This window comes from Leptonychotes weddellii, chromosome 1 (genome assembly GCF_054177405.1).
Source record: "Leptonychotes weddellii isolate Sample4059 chromosome 1, ASM5417740v2, whole genome shotgun sequence".
Classification (NCBI taxonomy): Eukaryota; Metazoa; Chordata; class Mammalia; order Carnivora; family Phocidae; genus Leptonychotes; species Leptonychotes weddellii.
Genome location: NC_138369.1, coordinates 75,762,520 through 75,776,279, shown reverse-complemented (window position 1 = coordinate 75,776,279; position 13,760 = coordinate 75,762,520). Strand labels below are relative to the sequence as shown.

The window sequence follows — 13,760 nt, the reverse complement described above, 5'->3', positions numbered from 1 at the left end:
GGGGGGGTTAACTATAGAACTTACATTGAAACCATAGATATTAATATATTAGATACTTTATACATAATATATGTTTGAAACAATAGCAAAATCTCCCCCTTTACTCTTGTTTTCATTCGAGAAATATGTGAAGAACTTTGGTGTGTATAGTACTAGATATGTTCATGAATGAGAGAGTGACAAAACTCAAAAGAATCACATTTATCATTGAGGTCTTCTGTGTCAGATACTTTAATATTTTGGATCTTGCATACACTGGAAATCAAAAGTTCAATTAAATGTTAGCTTTGAGTTAATACTTTTTTTTAACATTCTGAAGCCTTTCTCTGGGCCATAAAAAAAAAAAAAAATACCCAACCACCTATAATAGCCAACCACTTCTGTTGTTTCCCTAGTCAACTTACTATTGGTATAATTAGAGAATTCTGACTCCTGAAAAACATAAAAATCTCCCAACCATAAAGAATTCAGTGGTGTACGCATTAATAAAAGAAAGGATAAGAACCATATAATCCTGTTAATAGATGCAGAAAAAGCATTTGACAAAATATAGCAACCATTCTTGATAAAAACCCTCAACAAAGTAGGGATAGATGGAACATACCTGAATATCATAAAGGCCATAGACAAAAGACTCACAGCTACTATCATCCTCAATGGGAAAACGGAGAGCCTTTCCCTTATGGTCAGAAACAAGACAAAGATGTCCACTCTCACCATTATTATTTAACATAGTACTGGAAGTCCTAGCCACAGCAATCAGACAACAAAAAGAAATAAAAGGCATCCAAGTCAGCAAGGAAGAAGTCAAACTGTCACTATTTGCAGACAAAGGCTCCACCAAAAAACTGCTAGAACTCATACATGAATTCAGCAAAGTTGGAGGATATGAAATCAATGTTCAGAAATCTGTTGCATTTCTATATAACAATAACAAAGTAGCAGAAAAAGAAAACAAGTTTATGCCATTTGCAGTTGCACCAAACCCAATAAGATACCTAGGAATAAACCTAACTAAAGAAGTAAAATATCTGTACTCTGAAAAGTATAGAACACTTATGAAGGAAATTTAAGAGGACACAAAGAAATGGAAAAGCATTCCATGCTCATGGATTGGAAGAATAGACATTGTTAAAATGTCTGTACTATCCAAAAGCGATCCAAACATTTAGTGCAATCCCTATCAAAATACCACCAGCAGTTTTTCACAGAGCTAGAACAAACAATCCTAAAATTTTATGGAAGCACAAAAGACCCCAAATAGCCAAAGCAATCCTGAAAAAGAAAAACAAAACTGGAGGCATCATGATTCTGGACTTCAAGCTCTGTTACAAAGCTGTCATCATCAAGACAGTACGGTACTGGCACAAAACAGACACATAGATCAAGGGAACAGAATAGAGAGTCCAGAAATGGACCCACAACAATGTGGTCAACTCATCTTCGACAAAGCAGGAAAGAATGTCCAATGGAAAAAGTCCCTTCAACAAATGGTGTTGGGAAAACTGGACAGCAACATGCAGAAGAATGAAACTGGACCATTTTCTTACACCATACACAAAAATAAATTCAAAATGGATGAAAGACCTAAATGTGAGACAAAATCCTAGAGAACACAGGTAGAAACCTCTTTGACCTCAGCCATAGCAACTTCTTGCTAGACACATCGCCGGAGGCAAGGGAGACAAAAGCAAAAATGAACTATTGGGAGTTCATCAAGATAAAAAGATTCTGCACAGTGAAGGAAACAATCAACAAAACTAAAAGACAACCTACAGAACGGGAAAAGATATTTGCAAATGACATACCTGATAAAGGGTTGGTCTCCAGAATCTATAAAGAACTTATCAAACTCAGCACCCAAAAAACAAATAATCCAGTTAAGAAATGGGCAGAAGACACGAATAGATACTTTTCCAATGAAGGCATCCGGATGGCTAACAAACACAGGAAAAGATGCTCAACATCACTCATCATCAGGGAAATACAAATCAAAACCACAAGGAGATACCACCTCACATCTGTCAGAATGGCTAAAATCAACAACACAAGAAACAACAGGTGTTGGTGAGGATGCAGAGAAAGGGGAACCCACTAGCACTGTTGGTGGGAATGCAAACTGGTGCAGCCACTCTGGAGAACAGTATGGAGGTTCCTCAAAAAGTTAAAAATAGATCTACCTTATGATCCAGCAACTGTACTACTAGGTATTTACTCAAGGATACAAAAATACAGATTCGAAGAGGTACATCTACCCCAATGTTTATAGCAGCATTATCAACAACAGCCAAACTATGGAGAGAGCCCAAACATCCATTGACTTATGAATGGATAAAGGAGATGTGGTATATATATAAAATGGAATACTACCCAGCCAACAAAAAGAATGAAATCTTGCCATTTGCAATGATGTGGATGGAGCTAGAGTATATCATGCTAAGTGAAATAAGTCAGAGAAAGACAAATACCATATGATCTCACTCATATGTGGAATTTAAGAAAGAAAATAGATGAACATATGGGAATGGGGAAAAGAAAAAAGAAAGAGAGAGAAGCAAACTATAAGAGACTCTTAAGGATAGAGAACAAACTGAGGGTTGATGGAGGGAGGTGGGTGGGGGATGGGCTAGGCAGGTGATTGGTATTAAAGAACGCGCTTGTGATGAGCACTGAGTGTTGTAAGTGATGAATCACTGAATCCTACTCCTGAAACCAATATTGCACTGTATGCTACCTAACTGAACTTTAACTTAAAAAAAAGAGAGAGAAAGAGTTCAGTGGTGTAGGGCAGTTTTCCAATCCAGGAAGAAGACTTTCTATGAGCATTATTTTGTTGGAATCTCATACTCTGATAGACTCAATGGACCAAATTCTCAATAACATCTGAACATGGATACTCAGTAACAGACCAGGGTAGTCAAAATGTAGTTACAAGGTTTATACCAAACCAGAACTAAGCAGCATCCTACATTTTCACTGTTACTTCTTAGAGGCAAGCCCTAAATACTGTCATTTGTGATATCACAAGGATTGGTTTGTTCCTTGGAATTCAAACTTTTATTTGAAAGTTGACAAGAAGCTGTTTTGAAAATATAATCCAAAAATGACACAACCATATTTCTACATCAATATTCCTGCTAAAAAAAGAAAGAGAATCTTAATTTATCATCTATATCACTTAGGACAGTTTCAGCTACAAGTAACCAAAAACCTACATAAACCAGCTTAAACAAAGAGCCCCAATATGTTCCTTTCCATGCACTCTCAGACCCCTCTCCTCACACTTTTTGGCCAGAATTGATTGCATATTCATCTTAAACCAATCCCTAGCAAGTGGAGTGTGATGGCCAGATTGGCTGGAACGAATAGGATTTAGGATGTATCCAAATCATGAGGGGAGGCTGGCCACTGACGCAAAGCTGAGGCTCTGACATAATGGACCAAGGCAGAGGGGCACAGCCTAGTGGTTAAGAGCATGGGCTCTGGAACAAGCCTGCCTGGTTTAAATCTGGCCTTGCCATTTGCCAGTCATGTGCCTTGAGCAAATTACTTAACCTATTCACACCTTCATTTCCCCCTCTGTAAAATGGGTTGTTAGGAGGAATAAATGTTAGCATCTGTAAAGTACATTGCTCCATGCCTGGCACATATTAACTGTAATATGTGTTTGTTAAACAAAAGGCTCAAAAACGTTTATTTGGTACACAACCAATATGTTCAGTTTCTTGGAGTGAACGCAGCTTAACTTTCTGCTCAAATTGTTGGAATGGATAATGCAGTTGAAGAAATCTCTTTCTGAAGCAGTTTCGCTTCTCAGGCTGTCGCTGACAGTCACTCACTATTCCGCTGAGGGAACAAAGCAATGAGAACCCACTCACAGAGAAGCCTAGTCCCACGAGGCTTGTTGTCCAAAGTCTAAGGACATTTGATCTTCATCTGGATGAAGAAGAGATTGCAGAGGAAGGAGCCAAAGAGAGGCAAGGCATAGACGTAAAGACACTGTGTCTTTCACTCCTCCACTCTCCCCCGGTGCTCCCCCCGACCCTGCGAATGTCTTCTCTTTGAAGCTGAATATACATATGGATAAAGAGATCTAGCAGTGATATCAGTAAAATGGTAACCAGTTCACAATACTGTGCCCTTCTTGGAATGAATTGTGAATGAATGAATGAAGGAATGAATGGCAACTGGCTACCAGAAGACCTTACGTTGGGATGAGGGCTCAGCTTGAGCACCAATAGCCCTTAGCGATTGTACATCTACCTTTAGACATTCTCAAGAACATCCCAGAGAGTTCTTCTTCTGCTTCCTGCTCCCAGACCTTGAGGTGGTGAAAACCCAACCATCTATCTACATCTAGCACCCTCAGCACTCTCCTGGCAGGTGGGCTATGCTGACTCCCAAAGGCATACCACAGAAGGCTGGACAGTTAGCAACCCAGACATAAACAGTTGCACAGCTATGAAGTGTTTAAGTTTCCTGGGGCTGAAGGACACACAGGATGAGTGGGAATGGGTACCTACATGATGTGCTGCCAGGCCCGACACCTCTGTGGAACAATTCCAAGCAAAGATCCATAAATGTATGGACAAAGTGGACATAACCACCCATTAGAGCTCCAGCCACAGAGGGGAGCTCAGCTAAGCTTCATCTCACTCAGACCCTTGGGCACATCCTCCTACTCAAGGGTCCCTATGTCATTGGGTGTGAGGGTGTGAAGGGGCTGATTTCTTTTACTTCTTGGTCACCTGTCTTGTCAGAGTCGTCCCACAGGGTGAGAACAAACCATACAGAACCCTTTTCCCCACTCATGCTCAGTCATTCTGGACTCCCTTTTTTCCCTAAGACACCTCATCTGAGTGTACCCAGGACCTCCTTGAAGCTGGAAAGTCATGCATGGGCTACAAGGAGCTGAAGAAACAGCCTTGATACAGGCTGACTTACAAGTGTCACAATATATGTATGAATATCACAATTCTGGTGTAGTGTCTTTGGTAGTTTTTCTTGTCTCGATGACATTGTTGATATGTATTATTTTTATTGAGGTAAAATTTGCATGCAGTGAAATGCCCAGATCTTCCGTGTACAATACCCATGTAGCCACCACTCCCAACAAGATAAAGAACACCTCTATCATCCCTGAAATTACCCTCAGACCCCCTTTCAGCCAATCCCCCCTTTCACTGCCACTGTTGTTCTGATTTCTACTGCCGTAGATTCATTTTAAGACTTGATTTCAATTGCCCTTCAGTGGATTGCCCTGCACTTAAAATAAAATCCATTCTCCTTACAAGACCATGATGTAGCTATTGCTGGCCTGACCTCTCCAACCACATTGATCTTCTTGCTTACTATGCAATTTCTCAAACTTGCCAAGCCCTCTCATGACCTGCGCCTTCCTATACACCCTTCCCCCCTCTCTGAAACTCTCCTCTCCCAACTCTATTTCTTTACATCAAAGGGCTGGCTGTTTCCATCCTTCAGGTCACAGCTGAGAAGCCCTCTTCTAGAAACTTCCTGAATCCCCTCTCAGTAGGTGTCCCCCCCCCCCAAAAAAAAGCCCATTTCCTCCATCACTTCAACTTCTTCCTTTCCTCATTGCTCTAGCTGTTTGTGTCCTGGCTTATTGGCTACCTCTACCACTAGCTTGTCCACTGCAGGCATTCATTCATCCATTTACTCCACAATATCTGCTCAGTGTTTACTCTGTGCTAAACACTGTTCAAGGTGCTGGGAACACAGCAGTGATACAAACAGAATCTTTGCCCGACTGGCTTACATTCCAGTAGGGGGGAGACAGACCATAAATGAGTAAGCAAAAAATAAACAGTGGTAGGTCAATAGTGATAAGGTTTATGGAGGAAAATAAAGCAGGGAAAGGACACAAGGACTTCTCAGACCAGCAAGGGCCATTTTATCTCAGAATGAGTCCTCCCCAATGTGACGGCATGTAAGCACAGACTTGAAGGTAGAGAGGGAGCAAAATGATTTATGTATCTGGAGGGGAGGGCATTCCAGGCTTTCAATGGCAGGAACATGCCTGGCATGTTCCAGAAACAGGAAGGAGGCTAATATGACTAGAGTGGGGTGGGCGAGGGTGATTCTCACAGTGACCGAAGGGAGGGGTTCTTCCATGGGTGATGATGGGATGCCGCAAGGCCATTTTGAACAGACTTGTGCCTTTTCGCTTGAGTGAGGTATAGGGGGAGGGTTACTGGGAGGTCAGTTAGAAGCTACTGCAATCTTACACTGGGGAGGCGATGGTGACTCTGGCCGTAGGAGTAGAGGTGTTAAGTAGTGATCATCTTCTAAACACCGAGTCAATAGGTTTTGCTTATGGATTGGAAGTGGAACGTAAGTGAAAGGACATGCAAGAGTCCGTGTTGACTCAGGAGGAGCTGATTTGGACTGGGGCTGGGGTCTATTTGTTCACTTTTGGATATGCTTAGTTGAGGATGTCTATTAGAAGTCCACATGACACCTACCCCCACTCCCAGGCAAACTGGGGATGCGAATCTGGAGACAGAACTGAAGAATGGAAGACACACATTTGGGAGTTGACAGTCTATGGATACTCTGTAAATACAGGAGACTGGGTGAGATGTCCATGAAGGTGGCACTGTTTCTGTTTTTCACTACCTTCCACCCAGTGCCTAGAACCCTCAGCTATGTGATGTATAAATGTATGATCCAAGCAACAACCCACCCACGTTCTTTCCCGCAAGTTGCTTTACTGAGCTACTGTCCACTCTCCTTCGAACTATAGCCACTGCATCCTGCAAAATGTCACTAAGTTACAGAAACCAAACATCAAGGTGACCTTATCCATTTTCTACACACTCAGATGGACTTTCACATCTCACTTCGATCTCATTAGAAGGCAAGCCCTTGCTTATTTGCATTCATAATTCATAGGAAGACAGAGGGTGCCGTTCAGTACAAAGCCACAGGACAGAGTGGATGGCACCTTCATGGAGGCTGCCCTGAAATCAGGAAGCTGACGTCTTCACTCCTATCTCCCCACCAATGGTCGCCTTCTGTCAAGGAAAAAAGTTCTCAGAGTGTGTGTCATGATGGGAACACAGAGCCACATCTGCAAAACTCAAACTACAAGCAAGCCCCCAGGCTCCTGTAACACCAAACGCCTCTGTCACTGAATTCGGAGTCACCGAAACGTGACTGTCAATGTGTCCACATTTCACTGCTAATGCCTTGTTTACTCTGCATTATTAAAACCTTCTCCCTGCAGCTGTCTCCTATTAGTGCCCAGGTTCGCAGCACATCAGTATCCACAGGGTCGCTTCTGGGGTTCAAAGACATTCATAGGTATCCGATACAGAACTCTTAAGACATTTTGGATCACAGTTTGGAAATGTGAAGGATGGAGAGAGGAGAAAAGAAAGCAGGGCTGCTGGGAGTGGCATCACGATGCCCACCCAGGAACTTGGGCAATGAATTTTTCAGGAGCTGGGGAGGCCGGTACCTTTGCTGTGATCTGTTTCTCGAGTCGTAGCAGTGTGCCGGGAGCCTGCCCCCAACCCACCCTCGCCCTCCCAAAAGCTCACTTGCTCTTGATGAACTATTTATCTCTTTTCACGCCACATGCCAAATAGTAGGGAGGAGAGTCCTGCCATTTAAAGAACGTTTATCGGCTCATGTTCTAAAAGGTAGCCCTTGTGATATACTCTTCTTTATTGTACGTTACTATTTCTGACTCCAGTTCTAGCTTTATTCCTACATGAATCCCAAAGAGTACGTGGAAAACTTGGTCCTGTGTTTTCAACATGATTTTAAATCATCCGGTCACGTTCTCACACATTTTGGAGCTGTCCCTTAGGTCCCAAGCATCTTCTTTTCCTTTCCTTTACGAAACTTCTACACAGAGTTCTACGCTCACCCCAAAAGTCTCCTCGTTGACAAAGAGTATTTGCTGGTTTAAATTCCAGCTCTGTCAATGGACTGGGTGACCTAGGTCAAATTAATTATTCTTTCTTTCTGTGTTGCACTTTCCTCTTTGTAAAGTGGGACGGAAGATGTTAACTCCGTAAAGTGCTTGCGAGTATAAAATGGGATGAGGCACGAAAAGGACTTAGCATGGCACCTGACGTGCTGCAAGGCTGGCTCTGTTTTATTAAGAATGATTGTTGTTTTCTCTGGTATGATATGGACCCATATAGAAAGGACAGTATCTCCAACAATGTCCCAGATGTGTCACACTCCTTTCTTCCTAGACTAGACACCATGAAATGATATTCACTCTCTCTTTCCAGATGAATAAAATATTCAGAAAATAAAATTAAATTTCTCTGTATAACTGAATCACAGAATAGTGGGATGGGCCATTTGTTTGCAGGGGCCATTTGGGAGGATCTTCCTATTCTTTGCAGACTCGTTTATGCCCTGTATGGTCAGGGTACCTTAGCTCAGCTGATAGCTGTGGACACACGACTTGGTGCTGGTGGAAGGGGGAGGGGTTTGTTGGAGAGAAAAGCCCCAAAGGTGCCATTCCAACTACGCTTACCAGCATTGCAAAACCAGCATACACCACTCCACCACGCTCACCCCCAGCTCCAGGAGTAGCGCAGAAGAGCCCAGTGCGGCTGCTTGCTGTCCCTTTCCTTCCCCAGCTGCTGTGGACCTCTGTTCAGCCGCCAACATGGAGGTGGTAGAGGCCTGCGGAGGCTCCCACCCTCCACATGGAAACGAGTGCACAGACTCCGTGCACTCCCGCTCAGTTCTGCTTTTTCTTTATCCACCCTATTGCCTTCCTTATTTTTCCTCCATTCTTTGGGATTGGGGCGAAAAGTGTAGGTGCAATCTTCAATACAAGAGTGGATCTAATTTAAAAGATTTAGGGACTAAGGTCTCCTACAAGGCCCACAATGCTATGTCCCAGAGCAAGGTTTGCTCATCCCTTGTCTGGCCGGCAGTGAGCTATGTTTTAGCCTAGACAAGAAATAGTGGAGAGGGAAGGCAGAATAACCATGATGGAAATGAGGGCTGGAATAGGGCCCACAGTGGAAAGCGTCCCATCGAAGTGACTCCTTTCAGCAACACACACTGGGTCTACAGAAGGCCTGTTACCTGGAAGGAGTGACACATGAAACCGCTGGGTTTCTCTAACACCTCAGCAAGGTGGGCTGCTTTATAGCCTGGGACCCGGGCCAGGGAGGGTGCTGATGGAGAGATGTTAAATAGTGGGGCTGACTGCTTCTTAGAACCAATGAACTCTGAAGCCAATTCCAGACAAAAACTGTTTCCTCCCATGCATGAAGTCAAATCAATTAGCTCAGATCATGCAAACCCACAGTTAAATCAGCCCTACAGTTTGGGCTCAAGAGTTCTGGCATCTTCTATTAAATCAAACAAACAAAAAGACAGTAGGAGGAGAGAATTCTGTATCCTATAATGGATGTGAGAGACAGGCTCTTTTTTTGTTTCAATTTTCATAACTCAGCACTGTTCCTAGAACCAGTATAAATTTTGCTTCATGCATAGCTCAGCAGTTCTGTTCAGGAGAACAGGGCCAGACAATGTGGTAGCCCCTAAGCTCTTCCCTCGTACCCAGTGTGTTTACCCAGTCGTCATGGAGGAGAGATTATAACTGCTATAATTAAAAGGTTGCACCAGAAGGCTGTATAAAGGAGTGGCTAAAACATGTGTCAGATCTGCAACCCTGCTACTTGCTAGCTGCATTCCCCTCACTGAGCCTCAGTTTCTTCTTGTGCAAGGTGAGGATTTCACAACAGTCTCATCTTTCAAGGGACCTGAGTTTTAAAGTCAGTGCTTAATACAGTAACCAATTACAGACAAATTACGCTGTTTCTTTTTAAGCATCAAATGAAAGAGTTGACTTGCACTTAGGAACTGCATTGTATGAAGAACACGTAGCTTTAACTACTCTAAGTCTAGGGCAAGAATTCAAAGCACCAAGAGGTTCTCAATCTGAGAGACACGTGGGCCCTGAGAGGCAGTGGGGGACTCTGGATTTATAGCCCTCAGCCCTTTCTCCATCCGGGGCACCCACTTTTTGGTTCAAATGTCAGGCAGAACTGGCCTGAAATCACTAACACACACTTTCTTCCTTTCTCTTGCACACTACCTCCCCCAACTCTCATCTTCTCCCTTGTTGGAATTACAGCCAGTTCAAATCCAGTTTGATGCAGTTCAACTAGAATACACGCACCAAAGGGACAACTTGCAAGAACTGAACGAAATATGCATCTTTGCCTGTAGCCGGGGTGCACCCTTCACATTTCTCTTCCAGAGGCGGCAGGCCACCAGCACTGCTCTGGAGCCTGCTGGCCTCCCGCAGCTGCTGCCCCAGGATCAGCTCTTCCCGGCAGCTTCCAGCCCATTCGAGTGTGGGGAAACCAGAGCCAGTCCATTCCTGCCCAGTTTGGTCTCCTCTGATGGGCAGGGCAGTCTTTGCCCTGGGGCTCTCTTGCGGGTGTCGTGAAGACTTTTTCAGAACTGCCCTGCATGTCGAAGGTGTCATCCAATCCTGCCTTCCCTTCCATCCTTACCCTCTAAGATTCAGATCAGCATCATGGTTTGAGGCTTTCCCCAATTCTGTCTTGTCACCTGCTTCCCAGAGGACCTGGGCTGACACAATGTATAAAGTACAGGGCATAGAAGAAAGTTCGGGAGATGTTAGGTGTTACTGTTAGAACAATTAGGATTTGATTAAACTAATGACTCCACTAACAGAAGACACTCAGAGAGGCGCATATTCCCATGATGACCTGATCCAAGAGTCCTCGGTAGACTCTCAGGCCTCGCCTAGCCTGTCTACCCCGGTGGCACCATTCCAAGGAGATCATTCTGTTTTTCTGAATGCTTCACGGTGCAGAGGGAATTTCAAAACCCGCTAGAGGATTTGGTGAAAGCTTCAGAATTAGCTGGAAAAAATGGGCCTCCACAGCCCTCTGTCTTGGCAAGAACAAACACCATGGTCCTAAGAGCCTTCTTAAAACAAGTATTGCTGAAAGCCACATTCATTAAACAACAGAGCCTTTCCCGAGGGAGTTCTGTGTGAAGTCATTATGGTCTACCTAGTGTGTGTATTCCTGGTGCACACAGGACATTGATTCGTCTTACAGAGGAAAATGATGGTCAAAGCAGCGAGGGAAAACATAAGGGTCTCTGAACACACCCATCAATCTGCAGCCCTAAAGCATGGCCACTAGAGCAAAAACACTTTTCAGTGACAGGTCCCCCAAATACTGTTGAAAACCCTCTTACGATGATAGCTATAAACTCCATTCTCCTGAGATCTAAGAGGCAGGTTCCAATTCAGTGACCACAGCCTTCACATAGTAGCTATCAACAATATGATAATGGCTTGTGATGAAGGTGTTGCCGATGTTTGGCTTACCGCAGCAGAGAAGCAATGAACGATCAACGGCAATTAGGTGCTTAATAAAACCACTTTGGAGACGCTGCTGCTGAAAAGATTGTCACAGGTCGCACAAGGGACTCAGCAATCAATCCCAATGAAGCCCATGGCTGTTTCTTTTTGAAAGCACTTCCTCCATCAAATACAAACTATGTGACTTTTGCTCCATCTGAAGGAAGGGGAATCTACTTTGATCTGATTACTCACAGAAAAGCCACAGGTACAATGATCACCAAAGTAGACCCCGGACACACTTGGGTCAAGGGCAAGACTGGGGAGAGGGAAGAGGAAATCCCAGTAATAACCTAGAAAGAGAAGAGCAGACACCCATCACAACTGCACTCTCCCTGCCTTTGAGGAGGGGAAAATGATATCAAATTATTAGGAAAAACAAATGGGATTGTAGTTACCTATCTCTCTACAGATTACTCAGTTGAGGTTTCCAGTCCTGTTTCTATTATACCAAGTCCACTCTCGCTTGATACACCTTTTGTACCAGAAAGAACACTGGCTGGTGAGCATGATAGACCCAGGCCTGAGCATGGTTCTGAGCCTTCCCTAACTGTGTAGCCATAGGCAACCTACTTCTCTCAGAGACTCGGTTTCCTCATCTGGAAAACAGAAATAAGAATAACTACCCGACAGGGTTTTGTGAGACAAAATACCCACATGGGTGTGAGAGGCCTCAGCAGATTTAAAATCCCAACAGATTTAAAATCAACTCACAAAGCCTAGTCTGTATCCATTTCTCTGTCCCTGTGACACCATTCCGAAAAGATCACTCTGCTTTTCCTCACGCTTCGCTGTGCAGAGAAAATCTCAGCTATCATATCACATGTGACAGATGCACGGCCCAGAGAGCAAAACTGCTGTCCTATATTTATCATTGGCCCTAAGAAATAAAAATGAGGGATTTTTTTTAATACTACAATTGTGAAATCTCACATTAACATTAAAGAGTTTGGGAAGTATCATAAAAAATCCACAAGATGGGGTGCCTGGGTGGTTTGGTCGGTGGGGGCGTCCGACTCGGTTTTGGCTCAGGTCATGAGATCAAGCCCTGCATTGGGCTCTGCACTCAGCAGGGAGTCTGCTTGAGAGTCTCTCTCTCCCTCTGCTCCTCCCCCAGCTTATGCATGTGCTCTCTCTAAAATAAATAAATAAATCTTTAAAAAAAACCCCACAAGATGGCTGGGTAACATCATCATCATCATCATCATCATAATTAACATCTCATTAATTAATTACTTTATTAAATTCTAGACACTATTTTAAGTACCTTACATTGATTACTTCATTTAATCCCCAGACTACTCTATGAGGTGGGAACCATTATTCTCCCATTTTACAGATTAGAAAACTGAGGCACAGTGAAATTTAGTAACTTGTACAAGGTCACACAACCTGCAAGTAATGAAGGCTAGTCTTGTATACAGGCATTTTGATTTCCAACCCTGTGTTCCTACAAGTATGCCAAAGACGGGACTTCCGGAGTGGCTAGCAAGTTCTATTTCCTGACCTGAGTGGTGTTTGCTGTATATTTTATTCATGTGGTTTTCTGAATCAGTTTTAATCTATTAAAAATAAAAAGTAATAATACTAGTAGCTAAAATTTTGTCACTTGATGCTTTGGGCAAAAATGGATGTGTTTTGCAATCATAGGCACAAAATGATGGTTCTGCAATATTGTAGTATTTGTCTCATGGGGTGCCTGGCTGGCTCAGTTGGAAGAGCGTGGTGTGACTTTTGATCTTGGGGTCATTAGTTCGAGCCCCATGTTGGGTGTAGAAACTACTTAAAGAAATAAAACTTAAAAAAAAATTTGTCGGGCGCCTGGGTGGCTCAGTCGTTGAGCGTCTGCCTTCGGCTCAGGTCATGATCCCAGGGTCCTGGGATCGAGCCCTGCGTCGGGCTCCCTGCTCGCCGGGAAGCCTGCTTCTCCCTCTCCCACTCCCCCTGCTTGTGTTCCCTCTCTCACTGTCTCTCTCTGTCAAATAAATAAATAAAATCTTTAAAAAAAAAATTTGTCTCAGATGTTTAGGACCCTGGCACAGAAGGAAATGGAAATTGTATTTTTAATGTGTGGTAGGAGGTGCTGTTGTTCAACAGAGTCCACTGGGAAATGGGGAAATGGTATAAGGGAAGCATTTTTATTTTGGCATGCTGAATCACTCTATGCCTTGACTCAACACTCAATATTTTTCTCAACATTCATTTACTTCTCTCTTCACATATTTGTCTCCTAATTTCTCTTTCTCCTCTTTCTCTCATCCTTTTCTCTTCTTAGCCTCATATCCATATCCTTCTAGTTCCCTTCTCCTTGTCTCTTTCTCCTTTTATTATATAGAACTTGAGAACATTT

General features: G+C 43.4%; 1 protein-coding gene across 1 annotated transcript in view; it reads right to left on the bottom strand.

Moving 5' to 3' along the window:
- Positions 1–13,760, bottom strand: part of NEK11 (NIMA related kinase 11) — a 188,005-nt gene that overhangs the window by 33,517 nt on the left and 140,728 nt on the right. The gene's annotated exons all lie outside the window — the stretch shown is intronic.